Below are 23,293 nucleotides of genomic sequence, written 5' to 3'. Positions count from 1 at the left end.
TGGCTCCTCCGGGAGGTCGAGGAGTTATTCTCCCATCTCTCCTCAGGCTTCCCTTCTCCCAGCGCCCCCCCTCCCCCGGGGGCAGAATGCCAAGCTGGTCTCGGGTCTGAGGGGAAGGAAGCCTTAGTGGTCCGGGATGGGGAGGAGAGGCTGGGGGAGTGGTCAGTGTTTGCCTCTGTCGAGCTGTGGTCGTGTAGGAACCCGGTACTGGCCGGGGCTCAGTGACGGGGTCTGGGTAGGGAAAGAAGGAAACGTCTGAGGAGGCTCTTGTGTGTCCTAGGATGTGGATCTGTGGGATATGGGAGTCGGTGTGGCGGCAAACCTCTTGGGGCGTGCAGTCAACCTGCTGGAAAACGGGACTTGGTCTGGGAGGGGTGGGCGGAGACTAGGGAATACTCTCTTCCGTGCCTCGATGGTAATAATTAGTACTGTTCAGAGCCAGGAACTCCGTTAGTGCTGTCAAGCAACACCTCGCGAAGCTTCATCATAGCCCTTTGAGTGTTGTCATCCCACTTTGCAAACGAGGGAACTGAAGCTCACAGAAGTTAAATAACTTGCCCCCGTCCAGCCAGCCAGCAAGTGGCAGAGTGAGAAAGGAACCCAGACAGACACTGTCTCTGGAGCTGAACTGTGGAGTTTGAGGTTTGGATGGAGCTTTAGAGACCCTCCATTCCAGATGCTGCAAATGCAGGTGTTTGCAAGGGCAAGCCCAGTGGGCTGGAATGGGCTGTGACTGAAAATCAATCCGTCTGAAAGGGAGGCTTCTCACTCAGCTACTGCCAATTACTTTTTTGGGGCACCTCTCACAACACCATGAGGGCCAACCCATCTGAAGGCCAGATGCAAGCTGTGGGCCACCATTTAGGGGTCCCTGATTAGAATCTTGGAATTGACCATTGGAAGCAGTCTAAAAATAGGCTATGCTGGTATTCTCATTTTGTAGATGGGAAGGCTAATGTCTGGAGAGACTAGTAGGGTCTGTGCTGGAATCCAGATCGTTTTTCTCATTTTACCACCGCCCCTCTCTTCTGGTGAATTGGTTCCTTTGTGATACCTACTTAATACAGTGTGGAAAAAATTTAATTAACAGTCTGTTATGTGCTTAAAACATCTTTGCCCTTTGTACTTCAGAGGTAGTATAAAATGTCATTTGCTAACTTGCCCTGTGGAAAGGTCAGTATAATATTGCTATAGAACAATCATCAAATCTTTTTGGTCTCAGGATGCCTTTATACTGTTACCTCAAAAGAGCTTTGTTTATGTATATCTATGCTCTTTAACATATCAGAAATTAAAGTTGAGAAAATCTTAAAACAATTAATTTAAAAATAACCCATTACTTCTGAATATAATAATACCTTTAGTTAAAAACAGCTATATTCCCCCCCCCCCCCCAATTAGTAGGAATAGTGGAATTATTTTACATTTCTCCAAATTTCTCCAATATCTGGTTTAACAGAAAATAGCTAGACTCTTGCCAGGGCCGGTGTGGCTCTGTTGATTGAGCATCGTTCTGTGCACGGAGGGGTCTCCAGTTCGATTCCCCTTCAGGGAACATGCCTGGGTTTTGGGCTTGATCCCCAATTTGGGTTCATGTGGGAGGCAGCTGATCTATGTTTCTCTCACATCAATGTTTCTCTCTCCCTCTCCCTTCTCTCTCTCTAAAATCAATAAAAACATGTTTTTAAAAAAAGAAAAAGAAAATAGCTAGACTCTCATTTTGGCTTCAGCAACCAGACTGTTGTGCTGTTATTTTATCTGATGTGCTAGTATATGAAAAAATCAGGTGTCACACAGATATACAGTGGTAACGGAATATTTTAATTGCCTTTTCTGGTTAACTCTTTTGTGCTCTGTTACATTAAAATCCACTTGTCTATCTTGCTTTTCCATTGGATATTTTACCCATGTATGATTTTATAACTTAGGCATTGGTCATTTGGAAAATGTTACTTCGGTGATTTATGCAATTCTTCCAAATGTTGTCGTTGGAAATCTCATTACACAGTATAAAATGGCATATCCTATCTCAGGCATCCTCAAACTACGGCCCGCGGGCCACATGCGGGTGTTTTTGCCGTTTTGTTTTTTTACTTCAAAATAAGATATGTGCAGTGTGCATAGGAATTTGTTCATAGGTTTTTTTTAAACTATAGTCCGGCCCTCCAACGGTCTGAGGGACAGTGAACTGGCCTCCTGTTTAAAAAGTTTGAGGACCCCTGTCCTATTTAATAAAAGCTTAATATGCAAATCATCCGAACAGCAGAATGACCAGTGGAACCACTGGTCACTATGATGCACACTGACCACCAGGGGGCAGACGCTCAATGCAGGAGCTGCCCCTTGGTGGTCAGTGGGGGAGCACAGCTCAGCCAGAAGCTGGGCTCATGGCTGGTGAGCTCAGGAGGCGGTGGTGGGAGCCTCTCCCACCTCCGTGGCAGCTCTAAGGAGCAGCGAGCTGAGAGGTAAGGAGCAGTGAGCAGGTGGGCGGTAAGGAGTGAGGGGTCCCGGACTGAGAGAGGGTGCAGGCCAGGCTGAGGGACCCCCCACCCCCCAGTGCACGAGTTTCGTGCACTGGGCCTCTAGTTATTATGTAATATCAGAAAAAGTACATTCGTTAATATCACCACCTATCTCATTTTTGTAAAAAGAGTTTAACTGTTGGGATGCTACTAAACTCAAGCTATTAAACAAACAAGCTTTCTATTTGTTTACACTTGAAAGCTTGAATTTTATCATTAGCAACAGATATTGTCAGTTGTTTCCCTGAAGTGAAAGGTTTACTTTTGTATTTGAAAAAGTGTTTGCTAAACCACCCAAATCTGAATAACTATAGCTTGTCTATTCTTTTTTCCCCCCTTTAATTCTTTATTGTTTAAATTATTACACATGACTCCTTTTTCCCCTGTTGACCTCTCCCCGGCACTCCCACCCCCCAGCACATGCCCTCACCTAGTGTCTGTGTCCATTGGTTATGCTTATATGCATGCATACAAATCCTTTGGTTGATCTCTTACACCTCCCTCCCCCAATTCTCCCCTGCCCTCTCTCTGAGGTTTGATGGTCTGTTGGATGCTTCTCTGTCTCTGGATCTATTTTTGTTCATTATGTTCCACAAATGAGTGAGATCATGTGATATTTATCTTTCTCCCACTGGCTTATTTCGCTTAGCATAATGCTCTGCAGGTCCATCCATGCTGTTGAGAATGGTAAGAGTTCTTTCTTTTTTACAACAGCATAGTATTCCATTGTGTAGATGTACCACAGTTTTTTAATCCGTTCATCTGCTGATGGGCACTTAGGCTGTTTCCAAATCTTAGCTATGGTGAATTGTGCTGCTATGAACATAGGGGTGCATATATCCTTTCTGATTGGTGTTTTTGTTTTCTAGGGATATTGTCCTAGAAGTGGTATTACTGGGTCAAATGGAAGTTGCACTTTTAATTTTTTGAGGAAATTTCATACTGTTTTCCATAATGGCTGCACCAGTCTGCATTCCCACCAGCAGTGAAGAAGGGTTCCTTTTTCTCCACATCCTCACCAGCACTTGTCATTTGTTGATTTGTTGCTGATAGCCATTCTGACAGGTGTGAGATGGTACCTCATTGTCGTTTTGATTTGCATCTCTCAGATGATAGTGACTTTGGGCATGTTTTCATATGTCTCTTGGTCTTCTGTATGTCCACTTTTGAAAGGTGTCTATTTAAATCCTTTGCCCATTTTTTGATGGGGTTGTTTATCTTCCTTTTGTTAAGATGTTTGAGTTCCCTATAAATTTTTGAGATTAGACCCTTATTGGAGATAACATTGGCAAATATGTTCTCCCATGCAGTGGGCTTTCTTGTTGTTTTGTTGATGTTTCTTTTGCTGTGCAGGAGCTTTTTATTTTGATGTAGTCCCATTTGTTTATATTCTTTTTAGTTTTCTATTGTCCTAGGAGCTGTATCGGTAAAGATATTGCTACTACATATGTCTGATATTTTGCTGCCTGTGGGTTCTTCTAAGATTTTTAGGTTTCCCCTCTTAACATTTAAGTCCTTTATCCATTTTTATTTTTGTGTATGGTGTAAGTTGGTGGTCTAGTTTCTTTCTTTCTTTTTTTTTTTTTTTTTTGCATATATCTGTCCCATTTTTCCAACACAATTTATAGAAGAAACTGTCTTGACTCCATTGTATGCTCTTGCCTCCTTTGTCAAATATTAATTGAGCATAATGGCTTGGGTCGATTTCTGGGTTCTCTGTTCTGTTCCATTGGTCTATATGCCTGTTCTTGTGCCAGTATCAGGTTGTTTTGAGAACAGTGGCTTTGTAATATAGCTTGATAGCTGGTACTGTGATCCCTCCAACTTTGTTCTTCTTTCTCAGGGTTGCTGTGGCTATTCAGGGTCTTTTTTTTTTTTTTTATTCCGTATGAATTTTTAGAGAGTTTGTTCTAGGTCTGTGAAATATGCCATTGGCATTTTTTAAAAAATAAATCTTTATTGTTCCGATTATTACAATTGTTCCTCTTTTTCCCCCCATAGCTCCCCTCCACCTGATTCCCACTCCACCCTATGCCCTTACCCACTCCCACCCCACTGTCCTCATCCATAGGTGTAAGATTTTTGTCCAATCTCTTCCCGTCCCCCCCGCACCCCCTCCCCCCGAGAATTGTCAGTCCACTCCCTTTCTATGCCCCTGATTCTATTATATTCACCAGTTTATTCTGTTCGTCAGGTTTTTTATTCACTTGATTTTTAGATTCACTTGTTGATAGATATGTATTTGTTGTCCATAATTTTTATCTTTACCTTCTTCTTCTTCTTCCTCTTCTTAAAGACTACTCTTCAGCATTTCATATAATACTGGTTTGGTGGTGATGAACTCCTTTAGCTTTTTCTTCCTTGCCGAGCGTCTAGGGAGGGGAAACAGCCACTGTCCCCAAGGCCAACTTCCAGACGCCAGCAGTACTGGTCTGTTGGTGCATGGCCCATTCTTCGGAGATTGGACCTGCAGGACTACTGAGGGAGTGAGTGGCTGCTGCCAGGCTGGTGGGCTGCCTGGATGGGTCCGTCAGCTGAGCTGTGCTCCTGCTGTGGGAGTGCACTGACCACCAGTGGGCAGCTCCTGCTTTCAACATCTGCCCCCTAGTGGTCAGTGTACATCATAGCAACTGGTCGACTAGTTGTTCCGGTTGTTCGGTTGTAATGGTCGCTTAGGCTTTTATATATATACTGGAGGCCCGGTGCACAAAATTCATACAAGGGGCTCGGCCCTCACCGCCACAGCGGCTTGCCTCGGCCCTCGCAGCCCCGGCTTCGTCTGGAAGGTCGTCCGGAAGGTCGTTCAGCTGTCCAGTCTAATTAGCATATTATGCTTTATATATATATGTATGTATGTGTATGTGTATGTATATATATATATATACATATATATATGTATGTATATGTATATATATGTGTATATATATATCCCTTTACCACTACCTCCAGCCCTTCAACACCCCTCATCCCTGTAAAGCTGTCAGCCTGCTATCTATGAGTCTGTCTCTATTTTGCTTATTCAATTTCCTCATTAGATTCCACATATGAATGAAATCATATGGTTCTAGCACTTGCCTTTCTCTGACTGGCTTATTTCACTTAGTATAATGCTGTACAGGTCCATCCATGCTGTTCGAAAGGGTAAGATTTACTTCCTTTTTATGGCAGAGTAGTATTTCATTGTGTAAAAGTACCACAGCCTTTTATCCACTGATCTACTGATGGGCACTTGGGCTTTTTCCACATCTTGGCTGTTATAAATAATGCTGCAATGAATACATACTCTTTCAAATTAGTGTTTTGGGTTTCTTCGGATAAATTCCCAGAATTGTTTGAGGTAACTCCATACTCCTTTCCACAGTGGCCGCACCAATCTGGATTTCCATAACAATGCACGAGGGTTCCCATTTCTCCATATCCTCACCAACACTTGTTGATTTATTGATGTTAGCCATTCTCACAGATGTGAGATGATATCTCATTGTGGTTTTAATATGCATTTCTCTGATGTTTAGTGATATTGAGCATCTTTTCATATGTCTACTGGCCATCTATATATATGTCCTCTTTGGAGAAGTGCTTATTCAGGGCCTTTGCCCATTTTTAAATTAGATTTTTTTTTTTGGTATTGAGTTTATATGTTCTTTATAAATTTTGGAAATTAACCCCTTATCACATGTATCATTGCCAAATATGTTCTCCCGTTCTGTGGGTCATCGTTTCATTTTGTTGATGATTTCCTTTGCTGTACAAAAACTTTTTAGTTTGATGTAGTCCCATCTGTTTATTTTTTCTTTTGTTTCCCTTGCCTCAAGGAGATATTTCAGAAAAAATATTGCTGTGAGAAATGTCTGAGATTTTACTTCCTATGTTTTCTTCTAGGATTTTTATGGTTTTGAGCCTAACATTTCAGTCTTTAATCCATTTGAAGTTTATTCTGTTGTTTGATGTATGTTTTTGCCTCCTTTGTCAAATATTAATTGACCATAAAGTTGTGGGTTTATTTCTGGGCTCTCTATTTTGTTCCATTGATCTATACATCTGTTTTTATGCCAATACCATACTATTTTGATTATTATGGCCTTGTAGTATAGTTTGATACCAGATAATGTGATTCCTCCAATTGTATTCCTCTTTCTCAATATTACTGTGGCTATTCAAGGTCTTTTGTGGTTCCATGTAAATTGTTGGAATATTTATTCTAGTTCTGTGAAATACGCCATTGATATCTTGATAGGAATTGTGTTGAATCTATCTATAAATTGCTTTGGGTGGAGTAAACATTTTTATGATATTAATTCTTCCTACCCATGAACATGGTATAGGCTTCCATTTATTTGTATCTTCACTCTTTTTCTTCAGTGTCTTTTACATCCTTGGTTAAATTTATTCGTAGGTATTTTATTCTTTTTGAAGCAATTGTAATGGGATTGTTTTCTTAGTTTCCCTTTCCGATAGTCCATTATTGGTGTATAAAAATGATTTCTGGATATTTATTTTGTATCTCTCTACTTAATTCATTTATCAGTTCTAGTAGTAGTTTTGTGGGATCTTTAGGGTTTTCTGTATATAATATCATGTCAACTGCAAATAATGACAGTTTTATTTCTTCCTTCCCAATTTAGATGCCTTTAATTTCTTCTTGTCTGATGGCTGTGGTTAGGATTTCTAGGACTATGTTGAATAAGAGTAGTGAAAGCATACATCTCTGTCTTGTTCCTAATATTAAGGAAACACTTGTTGTTTTTTTGCCCATTGAGAGTATGATGTTGGCTGTGGGTCATATATGACCTTCATTATATTGAAGTATCTTCCCTCTGTTCCCAGTTCTGAGGGTTTTATCATAAACTAGTGGCCCGTTGCATGAAATTTGTGCATGGTGTGTGGGGGGGAGGGTTCCCTTAGCCTAGCCTGCACCCTCTCCAATTGGACATCCCTCTCGTAATCTGGAACAGCTGGCTCTTAACTGCTCACCTATCTGCCTGCCTTGATCACCCCTAACTGCCCTCCCCTGCCGGCCTGATCATGCCCCCAACTGCCTTTGCCTGCCTGATCTTGCCCCCAACTGCCCTCCCCTGCAGGCCTGGTTGCCCCCAACTGCCCTCCCCTGCTGGCCTGATCTCGCTCCCAACGGCCCTCTCCTGCCATCCTGATCTCACCCCTAGCGGCCCTCCCCTGCCAGTCTGATCTTGCCTGCAACTGCCCTACCCTGCAGGCCTGATCTAGCCCCCAACTGCCCTCCTCTGTTGGCAAATTTGTTTCTGATTGGTTGGTTTATATGCCAGTCAGCGTCAAAAGCTCCACCACCTAGGCAGCCATTGGCTCCTCACAGTTGACCCAGATTTGGTTCTGATTGGTCAGTTTCTATGCCTGACAGCGTCAAAAGCTCCGCCTCCTAGGCAGCCATTGGTTCCTCACACTTCACCCAGATTTGGTTCTGATTGGTCGGTTTCTATGCCATTTAGCATCTCTGGGCCTATCAATGGGGCCCGATCAGAAAAGGGGCTGATCAGCAGCCCCGGTGGAGGACTGGAGAGAAATGGAGGCATGGCTGCTGGCCAGACTGGGAGAGAAAGAGAGAGGCAAGTGCTTATCAAAAGCTGCCACAGAGGCAACAAATCAGTTCCTGCTTCTCTCTTCAGGCCTCTCTCTAGCCCTGATTCGCAGCCCTCTTAGCAGTCAGTGTTGGGGCACCGCGCCTGCAGCGGAAGCAGTCACCACTGGGGTGTGACAGAAACCCAGCGCTGACTGCAGGACTGACTTCTGGTTGGTTGAGCCTCAGTCATTACCGGTTGTTACGACCCAGGGTTTTTATATATTAGGATAGGTGCTGGATTTTATAAAATGCTTTTTCTGCATCTATTGATATGATCATGTGATTTTTACCCTTCATGTTGTTTATGTGGTGTATCATGCTTATTGATTTCCCGATGTTGTACCAACCTTACACCCTCGGAATAAATCCCACTTGATCATGGTGCATAATCTTTTTAATGTATTGCTGGATCCAGTTTGCTTATATTTTGCTGAGGATTTTAGCATCTTTGTTTAGGAATATTAGCCTATAATTTTTTTCTTTGTAATGTCTTTATCTGGTTTTGGAATTAGGATAATGCTGGCCTTGTAATATGAGCTTGGGAGTCTTCATCTTAAATCATTTGGAATAGTTTTCAAAGGATAGATATTAGCTCTTTGAATGTTTGGTAAAAATGACCTTTGAAGCAATTCAGTCCAGGACTTTTGTTTGTTGGGAGTTTTTTTATTACTGCTTCAGTTTTACTAGTTGCAATCTGTCTATTCAAATTTTCTTATTTTTCCTGATTTGGTTTTGAAAGATTATATGTTTTTAGGAATTTATCCATTTCTTCTAACTTGTCCAATTTGTTGGCATATCATCACTCATAATATTTTTTTACAATCCTTTGTATTTCTTTGGTGTTGGTGTTACTTCTCCTCTTTCATTTCTGGTTTATTTATTTGGGTCCTTTCTCTTTTTATCTTGATGAGTCTGGTTAAAGGTTTATCTGTCTTGTTTATCATTTCAAAGAACCAGCTCTTGGTATAACTGATCTTTTGTATTGTTTTTTTAGACTCCCTTTATTCTTTCCTTCCTGCTGCTCACTTTTGTGTTTGTTTTTCTTTTTGAAATTCCTTTAAGTGTAAAGGTAGATTGTTTGAAATCTTTCTTGTTTCTTGAGATAGCCCTGTAATGCTATGAATTTCTGTCTTAGGACTGCTTTTGTTGTGACCCTTAGATTTTGGGTTGTTGTGTTCTCATTTTCATTTGTTTCAAGGTATCTATTGATTTCTTCTTTGATCTCACTATTAAACCATTTATTATTCACTAACATGTTATTTAGCCTCCATGTCTTTGTGTGTTTTTCAGTTTTTTTTCTTGTGACTAATTTCTAGTTTCATACATTGTGGTTAGCTAAGATGCTTGATATGATTTCAGTCTTCTTAACTTTACTGAGACTTGTTTTGTGTCCTAGTATGTATTCTATCCTAGAAAATGTTTCATGCGCACCTAATAGAATGTATATTCTGCTGCTTTGGGGTGAAATGCTCTGAAGATATAATTTAAACCGTCTGATCTAGAGTGTTACTTAATGTCACTGTTTCCTTATTGATTTTCTGTCTGGAAGATCTATCCATTGATATCAGTGGCATGTTAAAGTACCCTACTATGAATGTATTATAGTCAATCTCTTCCTTTATGTCCATCAAGATTTGCTTTACATATTTAGGTGTTCCTATGTTAAATGTTGTTGGATTGCTCCCTTTATCATTTTGTAGTATCCTTCTTTGTCTCTTACTATAGCCTTTATTTTAAAGTCTATTTTGTAAGATACAAGTATTGCTACCTTAGCTTGTTTTCTTTTTCATTAGCATGAAATATGTTTTCCCAACCCTTTACTTTCAGTCTGTGTGTAGCTTTTGTTCTGAGGTAGGTCTCTTGTAGACAGCTTGTGTATGGGTCTTGTTTTCTTATCCATTTAGCTACCTTATGTCTTTTGATTGGAGCATTTAAGCCATTTACGTTTAAAGTGATTATTGATAGTTTTATATTTATTGTTTTATTCTTTTATTTCTTTTTAAAAAATATTTTTATTGATTTCAGAGAGGAAGGGAGAAGGAGAGAGAGATAGAAACATCAATGATGAGAATCATTGATCGGCTGCCTCCTGCATGCGTTACACTGGGGATTGAGCCTGCAACCCAGGCATGTGCCCTGACCAGGAATCAAACTATGACCTCTTGTTCATAGGTTGATACTCAACCACTGAGCAATGCTGGCCAGGCTGCTGTTTTATTATCTTAATTATGTTCTTCTGTGTTTTTTTTCCCCCTTTTCATTCTCCTCTTCTCCCTCCCCCCTACCTATCCTCCTTCTCCTTTCTTCTTTGTTCTCTCTTTTCTCTTCTTCACCCTTTAACATTTCAGCTGTTGTAAATGGAGGTGAGCTCCTACCTACTCTGCCATCATCTTGGATCTCTTTAAAAATGACATCATATACAATATACAATGTATGGCTAGTTCAGCTGGCAACTCAGTCATGCAAGTGTTTTCTGGGATTAGCCATTGTACTTGGGCTTGTAGCAGAAACACTTTAAGTGTACTTCCCATTTTTTTCACACAAAATATTTAAAAATGTGTACTCATGGGCTGAGATGTAATAAAGTAACTTTTACTGTTTCTTCAGGACACCGTAAGTAAAAGTGATTTTTTTGTTTATTTTATTGTGAGTACATGTAAGTAAAGAACAATAACTACTAGTACAGTTTGGTGCCACTGCCTTGTATCCACTTAGGCTACAAGCAGTTTTACCTACTGTTGCTTTTGCATCATCAGTACAAATGATCAACACAGTGAAAAAGGCTTAGAATTATGATGAAAATTGTTTTGTGCTTGGGACTCTCTCTTTCTCGTAGGATCAGTGGAATACACGTTGAGAAACATTGCTAAACCATTTTCAAGAAGTCTGCTTAATCACCTCTAATTGTTATCATCTCAGCTCTCCTAGAGCAGTGGTCACCAACCTTTTGGACCTCATGGACCAACAGTGGTCCGCAGACCACCGGTTGGCAACTGCTGTCCTAGAGCATTGTTATGCCCCAATGGAGGAACCTGTTCATTTTCAGATTGGTTCCAAAGGAAAAACTTCGTTGTCTTTAAGAAAGTATTTGCCCTAAGATTAGATTTCAAAGGATCCCTTTTTCCATTTCAATTTTTAAAACGTTGACTTATATACCTTTTTATAGGCACACTAGAGGCCTGTTGCATGAAAATTCATGCACTGGAGGGGGGGTCCCTTAGCCTGGCCTGCCCCCTGTCACAGTCCTGGAGCCCTCAGGGGCGGGAGGCGACGCCCCAACACACCTCTGCTGCTGCCACTGCCAGCAGCACAAGCCTTGGTCGGTCCTTGTTACCTGACCCTCGGGTGGCCCTGGGTGGCTGGGCAGCCACCATCCGAGGCTTGCCTGCACGTCGGGCCAGCCCTGGGCAGCTGGGGAACTCCAGAGGCAGGCATGCGGAGCAGCCAGGCCCACCTGGGGTCGGGCCTGGCCTTGCCGTGTGCCTGCTGCCCTGGCGGGGCTGAGGGGACTGGGCACTGCCATCTTGTGTCTGTGGGCGCCACCATCTTTGAGGGCGTGGCAGTCAATTAGCATATTCCCTCCTTATTGGCTGTGGGCACCACCATCTTTGAGGGTGGGACAGTCAATTAGCATATTCCCTCCTTATTGGCTGCGGGCACTGCTATCTTTGTGATGGCATGAGGGTCAATTAGCATATTCCCTCTTTATTAGATAGGATATCTATTGGATAAACCTTGCTGAGTTGTGAATCTAGCCAGCTAGATAATCCTTATTAGGGTTCTGCTCTGGTTGAGTGTGTGAGGGAAAATAGGCCTTATTCTAGAGCCACACAGCTAGAACGGACCTTTTCCACAACCTTTTTCCTGGCCCATTGGTTTTGGCCTTGGGCTCTGTGATGCACTGTGATGTAAAGTGGGTAGTTTTGGGGGCCATATAGCCAGTCACCTTGAATTTTAATCTCAGATGTTACCCTGACCTCTCTCAGCCTTAGTTTTCCTGTCAATAAAGTGGAGATGATGGTGAAGCTTACATTTTTTTGTTTGGTAATCCATTGATGAGTCCCTCATTGTGGATTCAATGAGACTATGCATGAGTGCACTGAACAGCAGGTCTAGCATATAAAAAGTGCTCCTACGTAGTAGCTAATGCTCTCTGCAAATGGGCGGACTTCCTCCAAACCACTGACAGGAGAGGGAGGAGGGGATCTGATGAAGCCCTCTAGCAAAACAATAATCTTTGTAATTAGCTCACTCTAGGTTTAAAAGAAAAAACAATGTTTGATATTTTTGTTTTCATGAAGGTAAATTGGCAATGTGTGAGTCTTCTGTCTGTGAAAATGTTCACCTTTATGTTAAAGTCAAAATTTCCTCTAGTGCTTTAAAAGTATGAGATGGTTTTGCTCTAACCGGTTTGGCTCAGTGGATAGAACATTGGCCTGCAGACTGAAAGGTCCCAGGTTCGATTCTCGTCAAGGGCATGTACCTTGGTTTACAGGCACATCCCCAGTAGGGGGTGTGCAGGAAGCAGCTGATTGATTTTTCTCTCTCATTGATGTTTCTAACTCTCTATCCCTCTCCCTTACTCTCTGTAAAAAATCAATAAAATATATATTTTTAAAAAGTACGAGATGGTTTTAAAAAAAATTCTACTCAGTTTTCAAGGAACATAATAATTAGACAAAAGTTCAGCACATCAATATAATTACAAAGGATTTTAAAGCTGCTCATTTGCTTTTGCTCCCCCCCCCCCAGAGCAAATATTTAACATTTCCCTGTTTATACTGTACATTTGCTTAGCAAACTCTCTCAAAGAATTAATAATGCTCTGATGAAATTTAGCCTAGCTTGTATAAATAATCACAAGCTACAAAACGGGTGATGGTTGAATCAGTAAGGTTTTATAGAAAGTATGGTGTCAGCATGCCTGGTCTCTTCTGTTCTTGTGTGGTTTTTACCTGCACTATTGGGGATTTGTCTATTTCTCTTACTACACAAAATAAGCCAAGCAAAACAAAAAACCAAATAAAACAAAGCAGGCGTTCAGCAGGCAAAATAAATGTGTGGTCCATGTAGTCTTTGTGTCTGTTCTCTTTTCCTTCCTTGGTTCCCATCTTGAATCTGATTCATTTCTTTCCTCTTGATATTTTTGGCATTCATTCCACCCTGTCATTTTAGCTAACGGGACTTGGCACACAGTGTTTTGCTTATTTTTCCTCAGGGCATTCATTCAGTGACTCCTCAGCATTTTAGTGCCTTTGGGACCTGGCATGCCGAGATTTCAAGATGAGTAAGATTGAATCCAGGTGAAGGGTAAATAGGAGTTCATTGTACTAGTCTCAAAACGTTTCTGTGAAGTTGATTATTTTTATACTAGAGGCCTGGTGCACGGGAATCGTGCACTGGTGGGGGGCGTGGCCTTCGGGGATTAGCCTGCTGTGGGAGCGCACTGACCATCAGGGGCAGCTCCTGCATTGGGCGTCTTCCCCCTGGTGGTCAGTTTGCGTCATAGCGACTGGCCAACCCATCGTTCTAGTTGTTCCACCTTTCGGTCACTGGGCTTTTATTATATAGGATATAAGTTAAATTTTTTTAATCCTTTAAAAATAGAGATACAGCCGAAACCAGTTTGGCTCAGTGGATAGAGCGTCAGCCTGTGGACTCAAGGGTCCCAGGTTCGATTCCGGTCAAGGGCATGTACCTTGGTTGCGGGCACATCCCCATTAGGGGGTGTGCAAGAGGCAGCTGATCGATGTTTCTAACTCTCTATCCCTCTCTCTTCCTCTCTGTAAAAAATCAATAAAATATATTAAAAAAAAAATAGAGATACAGCAAATTTAAAAATGAATTCTTTATGGCAGACATTACGAATTGGGAGCCTCTGGCTGAAATATAGCCCACAGGCATGTTTATTTGGCCCATAATGTTTTGTTTTTTAAATTTTTGAATTCTTAACATTGAAAAATTGGGAGATTTCCCATAAATATCTGATTATGTTATTTTCTTTAAAATATCAATTAAAGTCTGTGAACTCCAAATTAGAATTCTGCCTGGCCTCAGTTCCCTCACAGCTGGAGCAGAGTCCCTAGGCAGGGACACCACAGCACCTACCTAACTGGCTTCCCTCATTGCATATGGTACCTGGCTGGGCCCCAGAGGCATTTGAAGTTACAATCCTGCTCTAGTATGAAACTGTGATGTGCAGAATGGCAAACTGGACTCTCATTGTGGGTTCTTGTTCTACGAAGTTTGAAGAATAAAATTCACGGATTAAAAGATTTTAGCAAAAATGTGGAAGTTTATTGCAAGCATATATAAACTCCCCCTTGGGGAGGGGTCCCCCAAATAGGAGAGCCTCCCCCCCCCCTCTAAAATGGGAAGAAAAACACACCAAACAGTCCTCCAAGTCTCTGTTTACGGGTTTATAAATGCTGGCAGCTCTTTGTCTATATACGCTGCATTCTAATTAGACCCCTTCCCCTATGCTTTCCTAATTGGCTCCTTTCCCCTCTTTTCCTTACATGGTATCAGTTCCAAAGTTTCAAAGCCCCCTCGGTGCCCCCCTCTTCTTCTTCCCCTTATCTTGTAACATTCTTATAAATAAACTGGCGGCTTGGAGCTGCCTCTGCCCGTCATGTATGCATTCCTCTGCCCTGGACCCTCCTTTCTTAAAACTGCCTTTCCTGTCTTTAAACTCCTTTCACTTGGACAATTTTGAAAATCCCTATGGACTTCATGGGTGCCATACTGTGCTATACTTATCTTTTAGTTTTAATCTGAAAAAAAAAGCTGATAAATAGTACTAGAGGCCTAGTGCACAAATATGTGCACCAGTGGGGTCCTTTGGCCTGGCCTGCAGGATCAGGCTGAAACCGGCTCTCCGACATCCCCCAAGGGGTCCCTGATTGTGAGAGGGCACAGGGCAAGCCGAGGGACCCCACCAGTGCATGATTGGGGCCAGGGAGTGACGCGGGAGGTTGGCCAGCTGGGGAGGGATCATGGGAGGGCTCCAGGGCGTGTCTGGCCTGTCTTGCTCAGTCCTGATCAGCCGGACCCCAACAGCATACTAACCTACCAGGTTGGAGCATCTGCCTGCCCCCTGGTGGTCAGTGCAGGTCATAGCGACTGGTCGACTGTCTGCCCCCTGGTGGTCAGTGCACATCATAGCAAGCAGTTGAGCATCCTTAGCATATCATTAGCATATTACACTTTGATTGGTTGAACGGTTGACAGTACCACGGGACACTTAGCATATTAGGCTTTTATTATATAGGATAAGAAAGTATCAGTTGTCTTCAGTGCCACAGGACGACTTATGATGTCCCACTGCCTGACCCTTGTAGTCTTAACAATTGCCCTGTGAATGTAGCACATTTAAATGGAGAATTTTCCTGGGGAAGCTATCCCCCCTTGCCCGTATCCTTAGTTGGTCTTCTGGTCTCCAATCTCATCTTTAAATAGTCATCCACCCACTCATGCCCAGAGTTTTTATACTGGGCTGAACTGGGTTTATAGCTGTATTTTCCCATATCCTATCTAATAATAGAGTAACATGTAAATTACCATCACTCTGCTACGCCCACGATTGGGCGGCGGGAGGCTGGGGGGCGGGACTCGGGGTGGCCTATCCGGCCATTGAGAGGCACGGATCCGCTGCCACTGAGAGGGGCTACCCTGCTGTTGAGAGTTGCAGGGGGCGGGACTCCCGCCCCTTGTGCCTCTCAATGGCCAGATCCGCGGCTGCTGAGGGGGCCTGCCGTGGACACCCAGCTGCGCCTCTCAACGGCAGGGTAGCCAGGTGTCCGCGGCAGCCCCCCTCAGCGGCTATTGAGGGGCGCAGGGGGCGGGACTCCCGCCCCCTGCGTCTCTCAACAACAGGGTAGCCCCCCTCAGCGGCTGCGGACCATCAAAAGTGGGGGAGCTGGGTGCCTGTCTGCTCCGGCACCAGGCCTTTCAGAAGCCTCCGCCAAGCCGGAGGCTTCTGAAAGGCCTGGTGCACCAGCGGACAGGCACCCAGCTCCACCGCAAAAAGCGAAAGCGTGTAGGGGACCCTACACGTGCATGATTCAATCATGCACTGGGCCTCTAGTTTAAAAATAGAGATTTCCCATTAAAGCCTGGCCTTTTCAGTCTCCAGATAAAAATGGTGCTTTGGCCCCAGTGGGCCTGCCTTCCGTCACAGACCAAGTCCTTAGCACTGAACAGTGGCCACCTCAAGAGTTGACTTGTAATGACAATTTGGCCTCTTCTGACTGATGGTGCCAGTTATCAAGTGCTCACTTTTTGCATTGAGAATATTGTCCCAACCCTGCAGGCACCTGAGATTTCAAACCCTGCACGACACACCTTGGAAAGCTGGCTATCTCTTGGGCACACCATATTCTCTCCCAACTCCCTGCCTTGCCAGTGATGTGCTCCCTGCCACCCTTCTTTCTAGTCACCTCCACACTGTAGATTGTGGTACAGAATTAATTAATACTTGCAGAATTACTTCCTCCTACGTGGCAGGATCCCATATAGCTCCTCATGCATCGTGCTATTGCAGGTATGGGGCTTCATGCCTTTCTTCTTCTTTGAGGGTAGAGACCCACTTTTGTTCCTTTGTATGTCCAACACTTGGCCCAAGGACAGGTACAGGGAGATGTCCATGAGTGTTTGCTGGGTTGACATCGTAACCAGGAAGGGGATGAACCAGTTTGTCCCTTAGTGAATTGTTGGCCAGTCTCCATAAAGCAGACAGAGAAAAGATCCTTGTAACCAAGTCTCCAGGCCAAGCCTCCAGAGACCTGGCTGGTTCCTCTTCCTCTAGTGGACAAATTTGGTCCCTCAGGCACTGTCAGGTGGAGTATTCAAACTAGTCCTAATAATATGCCCTGTCCTAGCTACCTTTCTTATACCCCACAGCCTCTGTGTTTATTCTGTTCTCCCGCTACTCAGTCACCTTCCTGTCCTCCCCCCACTTCCTCTCCCAGGGAAGTCACTGTCACTCTCATGTCCTGCTGTTACTGGAAAGCAGACCTGACCCTGAGCCGGTCTGCCCAGGGTGGCCGGTAGCATGTGGGTTCTTGACTTTGTGTAGGAAAATGTCACCACATGAGTTCAGGTGCCTGTGAGGGAAGGTTTACTAAAGCTGGAGACAGTAAAACAAGGAAGGGCTTAGTGTAGAGGAAGCAACAAGAGAGCCCAGGCTGGGCTGCCCTAGCTCTCTGGGAAGTCAGAGAAAACGGGGCCTTGGGAACAGGGTCAAGAGATTAATGTGACCAGCTGCTGCTGCCCATGCCTCCCCAGGTTGCAAGTCTCCTGGGAACCCCTAGAGTTTAGGAGATGCAGGCCTGTGGGGGAATAAGAGAGGAAGGGAATGGTGGGGGCTGCTCCCCAGAGGGAGAGCACAGTGGATCCATTGTCCTGAGGCTTTTATCTCTCTTTCTCTCTCTCATCTTAGGGAAGGGTTTCAGCAGAATATTCATCAGTTTTCCAGGAATGCTCTTTCAGGGTTGTAGTTTCCACTTGATTGGTCAGTGTGAGGGTTGATTCTCATTACAGCAGGTCCTGGTGTCCCCCACCTCTTTTTGCTGCTTTTCTGAGTCGAGCTGAAATACAACTGAGGCCTAGATGTTATTTCTGGGGAGGTGACTTTCAGCTGTCTGTCTCAGTTTCCCTGTTCCACTGGGCCTGGCTTACTGGCCTGTCTCACCACCTCATTTTGGAACCCGATACTACCTTGACCACCCTTAGCTGATGGATCCTCTGGAGACAGCCCTGACTTACATGTCCTTTGAGGACAGGACAGTTATGGGTGAATGCAGCACCTGGCAGGAGGTTGGACAACAACAGCTCTCTGGTCCCCAACATAGGACCCTGCAGGCACCACCACACTTTTCTCAAGTCTGAGTGAACTTGCAGTTCTGTGTGTGTGTTTCTGCTCCAAGGAGTCCCAAACTAATTAGATACATTTTATGAACCCACCTAAAATCACAGAAGGTTAGAGCTGGAAGGGACTTGACATCTAGTACAGGATCCCATTGTGGTGACTGTTGTATTTCAGGATCCTGGGGATCCCATGCAGGGGTCACAGGTTAGAAGCCTGCAGGGAACAGGCAGGTAATACAAATGAGTGCAGTGGCCAGGATTTATTTCGTTATGCAGCTCTATGCCAGATTCTTCCAATGCCTAAATACACTTTGCATACCTGGGAATATTCTTCATTTTTGTAAAGAAATCTATTGGCTACTAATTTCTTTTAATTAATTAATTAATTAAGTAAGTAAGTAAGTAATTATTATTATTACTAGAAGCCCGGTGCACGAAATTCGTGCACGGCGGGGGGTTGTCCCTCAGCCCAGCCTGTACCCTCTCCAATCTGGGACTCCTGGTGGGATCCGGCCTAAACGGGCAGTTGGACATCCCTCTCACAATCCAGGACTGCTGGCTCCCAACTGCTTGCCTGCCTGCCTTCCTGATTGCCCCTAATCGCTTCTGCCTGCCAGCCTGATCACCCCCTAACCACTCCACTGCCAGCCTGGTTGATGCTTAACTGCTCCCCTGCCAGCCTGTTTGCCCCCAACTTCCCTCCTCTGCCAGCCTGGTCACCCCTAACTGCCCTCTCCTGCAGGGTTGATCACCTCCAACTGCCCTCCCTTGCAAGCCTGGTCCCTCTCAACTGCCCTCCCTTGCAGGCCTGGTCCCTCACAACTGCCCTCCCTTGCAGGCCGGGTGCCTCCCAACTGCCCTCTCCTGCTGGCCATCTTGTGGTGGCCATCTTGTGTCCACATGGGGGCAGGATCTTTGACCACATGGGGGCAGCTATATTGTGTGTTGCAGTGATGATCAATCTGCATAGTACTCTTTTATTAGATAGGATAGAGGCCTGGTACACGGGTGGGGGCCAGCTGGTTTGCCCTGAAGGGTGTCACAGATAAGGGTGGGGGTTTCCTTGGGGTGTGGGGCGGCCTGAGCGAGGGGCCTGTGGTGGTTTGCAGGCTGGCCACGCCCCCTGGCGACCCAAGAGGAGGCCCTGGTATCTGGAGTTTATTTTCCTTCTACAATTGAAACTTTGTAGCCTGGGGCGGCAGCCATTTCTGGGGCGGCAGCCATTTCTGTGGCAGTTAATTCACCTTCTACAGTTGAAACTTTGTAGCCTTAAGCGGGTGAGCCTGGCCAGGATGTGCGGAAAGCTTTGCTTCCCCTGTTGCCGCCAGCAACCCTGGCCTGTTCTCTCAAGCTTCATTCTGCTGCCATTTGTTTGAATTTGTTTACCTTCTATAATTGAAACTTTGTAGCTTGAGTGGAGGCTTAGGCCTGCAACGGCTATGGAAAGCTTGGCTTGCTCTGTTACCTGGGAAACCTTGCTCTCTGTGGCTGTAGCCATCTTGGATTGGGGTTAATTTGCATACTCGCCCTGATTGTCTGGTGGGCGTGGCTTGGCTGGTGGGCGTGGCTTATGTAGCGGAGTGATGGTTAATTTGCATATTACCATTTTATTAGAGAGGATTTTATTGTATATGTTTTTTATTACAGATGTATCTTTTCTCCATTTTTGTCCCCCTCCACCCAACCTCCACCCCACCCCAGAACTTCCCCATCATATTGTCTGTGTCCATGGGTTATGCATATATACATACATGTTCTTTGGCTAATCTCTTCTTGTTCCCTCCCATCCCCATTGAGAGTCTACTAATTTCTTGAAATGTATTCTTTTCCCTCTCTCCATCATCTATAAAGTAGAGATAATAGCTATGTCCTCTTCCTGGGGTTGTGAGAATTGGTTGCATTAATAAATGACGCAGAGGCCTGGCACACAGGAAGTCCATGTGTCAGTGTCAGCTGCAAGACGACGAGGGTGGTGGAGGTGGAGGTTCTCACTTTTCCTGGAGACATGGACACATGAGCTATCACTTTCATCTTCACTGTAGGGAAAGAAAACTTCTCAGATCTGCTGATAAATGGTAACTTGGACTTGACCTCACTGTCAGGGAGACAACTTGTGGGGTGGGTATCCAGAGGGCATCAGGCCATCTGGCAGGCCATTGTCCTCAGCTCCTGACAACTGTTGCCAGGCAGGAATGCAAGCCTGTGTTGCCAGATCTTTCCGTGTTTTTTATTTTTTTCACAGTAATCTAGAACTCGGGAATTTTAAGTGAAATTTAACTATTGTCTGAAAAATATATATTTTTTTACCATCATGGAGATCAAGCAAATGTCTGTGTGCTGGACTCAGCCTTTAGATCTAGTCTGATCACTGTTATTGGCAGGTGGGGTGAGGCCAAGGCATGAGGAGTGAAGTGCCCCCGATGGGCAGCCCAGGAGAAGAACAGGCCCATATCCGTTCAGTCCAGTGGGGCCTCCCCCCACCTGCCAAGCCTTCCTCCTAATGAGCCCCCTCCTTGGGAAGTTCTGCAGCTTGCTTCCTTTGAGATGGAGATTTCATTTTAAACCTTCAGATTAGAACCATGACAAACCAAGGCAGAGATTAGATTCATTTATTCTCTCTTTCTCTTTCTTTCTCTCTCCCTCCTCTCTCATCTCTCCCTTCTCTCTTGCGTTCTCCCTCTCTCCCTCTCTCCCCCTTTCTCTCGGTGCCATCCATCCAAGCCATATTCTGGAGAGGAGTAGAAGGAGCAGAGCTTGTTGATCAGACTGAGGGGGTTAGAATTCTGAGAACTCATACCTCTCAGTGCCTAGAGTCTTAAATTGTAAAATGGAGATTAATAGTAGGACCTTCCCAGAGGGCTGAGAATCAAATAAATTCATTCATCTAAAGACCCTAGAATGGTACCTAGCACTTAATATGTTCAGTGAAAATTAGCTATCAAATTACAAGAAAAGAACCTGCATCTCTTTCCTTAGGATTCCAGGGGAATCTCACGCTCCATTTCTTGTGTTTTCCAAGGTTCAGCAGGATTATTTTTGAGGGGTAGGGTGCAAATACTCAGAAGACACTTTACTTTGGATACACATACACATGCACACATATAGAGTGGAGTAAAAGTAGGTTTAGAGTGTGCATGTGGAAAATAATATAATAATTAATAAATAATAGCAAGAATAAACTTTGTGTTGCCTGTACTCACCACTGTAAACTTACTTTTGCCACATCCTGTATTTTCATAAATGCAGTGTCTTCACTTGTATTCTGCCAGGGGCTGGGATGGGAGGATGAGGTGGGGTGGGTGTGAAGTGGGAATGGGTTTGGGACCTTGTGTGGTGGATACAGAAGTAGACCAAAGTACATTTTGGCCTGGAAGCATGTTGTCACATAGGCCATTGATTAGATTACAGAGGTGTGGTATTTACTTAATTTCACATGAAAAAAAAAATCAATATTTTTCAATTATCTCTAATGGTGTATTAAACTTACTGTATCACATTTCGCTTCACCGTCCCAGAAAGAGGAGGGGGAAGGGTCAGGAAAGCACACCGTGAGAGAAGAAGTCTGTCCAGCAGTTCCAGAAGTCATCCTGCCTCCTGTCCCTTCCGGCATTGTCCATTTAGAAATTTCATACACTCAGTTATCGGTTCCAGAAAGGTCTACTGATGTCTACACCATTCCAGGCACTGTTCCAGGTGTGGGAAATTCTGTGACAAACCCCAGACAGCAGCCTCCGATTTTTCAAAGCTGATATTTTAGTGGAGGAGACAGACCACAAACATATTAACAAGAAATAGGTCTAATAAGTGCTGTGCTTAAAGTCCCTTTAAGCTGAGATCTAATTGATGAGAAGACCAAGAGGATGAGGGCAAAGGCCTCAAGGCAGGAAGGAATCCTGAGTCCAAGGAGCAGGACCGTGTGTGAAAGTGAGCAAGGGGAGGGGGAAATACTGGTGCGTCAAGCAGACGAGATACAGGCTTAGTTTTAGATGGCTTCCGTGGGAAAAGCCCAGCAGTAGTGGAGGCAAGAGACCCACCAAGTGGCTAGTGAAAAAGATGACAGCTCCCGGAGGGATGATGGCAAGGAGTGGACAGGTTTGTTTGCCAGAGTGCAACAGAACTTGCTGAGATCCACGACCAGTCAGCTGTTTCTGGGTGAGGGAACTACTAAGTGCTAAGTGCCTTCTATGCACAGATCACTAGTCTAAGTGTTTCACATGTACTATCTTAACCCTGACAATTGACTGTAATGCAAGCATGTTAAACTCAAAGGCTAACACGGGCCAAATAAAGGAGGAATGCGGCCCGTGGGCCATGAGTTTGACATGCTTGCTGTAATGGAATGAGGACAATTAGGATTGCCAAATAGGTAATGATTGGCTGAGCCAGACAGACTGACCCCATAGCCTACCCTCTAGCCACTGCGCAGCATTGTCCCCAGCCTCCCATCTATTAGGCCGGCCACAGAATGCACGGCTAAGCATTTCTACCAGTAAACCAAGCAAATGCATGTGTTGGTGTGCAGGTTATAAATAACCATTTCCAGCTGCCAGCTGTTGTTTAGGTTTGGAAAAGAAAAGAAGATCTTAGTGTGACTTGTTTATCTCAGGTAATTTGGCATTAAACCGGGCCCTGGGAATTTGAGTTACACAGGAAATGCAAAGAAAAAGTGATGGAGATATTGTTCCAGGCCTTCAGAAGACAGAAGTAATTTAAAGGCCCAGAACCAGCCTGGAGGTGCGCATGGGACTTGAAGAGGAGATTGTGTCTTAGAGCCAGTCTTTTTACCTGGCTTCCAAACAGTCATGCTCTTTGTCTAATAGATTTCTGTTGTTACGATGAGATTTCCTTAAAGAGCTCAATGCATGGGCCCTTCCAATAAAAGGGCCCATACATTGAGATGAAGAAACTAGTGGCATGGTGCACACCAAAAGGAAATTAATTAGAAGAAATATTTTAATATCGCTATTTGCCCTTTCTCTATAATAGAAGTGTCAACCAAATTCACAATCGACAATGATAGATTGAAACACATGTATGCGATTGGCGCCAGCAAGAGCTTTATATGTAGTGTGCGTGCGCGAATCAACTTAGCCTTTTATATATCCTACTAGAGGCCCGGTGCACGAAATTTGTGCACAGAGCGGGGGAGTTCCTCCGTGCATGAAATTTGTGCACGGCGAGGGGTTCCTCAGCCCAGCCTGCACCCTCTCCAGTCTGGGAAATCCCTCTCGCAATCTGGAACAACTGGCTCCTAACCACTTGCCTGACTGCCTGCCTGATTGCCCCTAACCCATCTGCCTGCCTGCCT

The 23,293-nt window shown here is 44.4% G+C and overlaps 1 protein-coding gene across 10 annotated transcripts in view; it reads left to right on the top strand.

Moving 5' to 3' along the window:
* The window catches only part of KATNIP (katanin interacting protein), a 202,281-nt gene that overhangs the window by 56 nt on the left and 178,932 nt on the right, over positions 1-23,293 (top strand). The gene's annotated exons all lie outside the window — the stretch shown is intronic.

Source organism: Cnephaeus nilssonii (genome assembly GCF_951640355.1).
Source record: "Cnephaeus nilssonii genome assembly, chromosome: 2".
NCBI classification, from domain to species: Eukaryota; Metazoa; Chordata; class Mammalia; order Chiroptera; family Vespertilionidae; genus Cnephaeus; species Cnephaeus nilssonii.
This window is presented reverse-complemented; position numbering and strand designations above follow the sequence as displayed.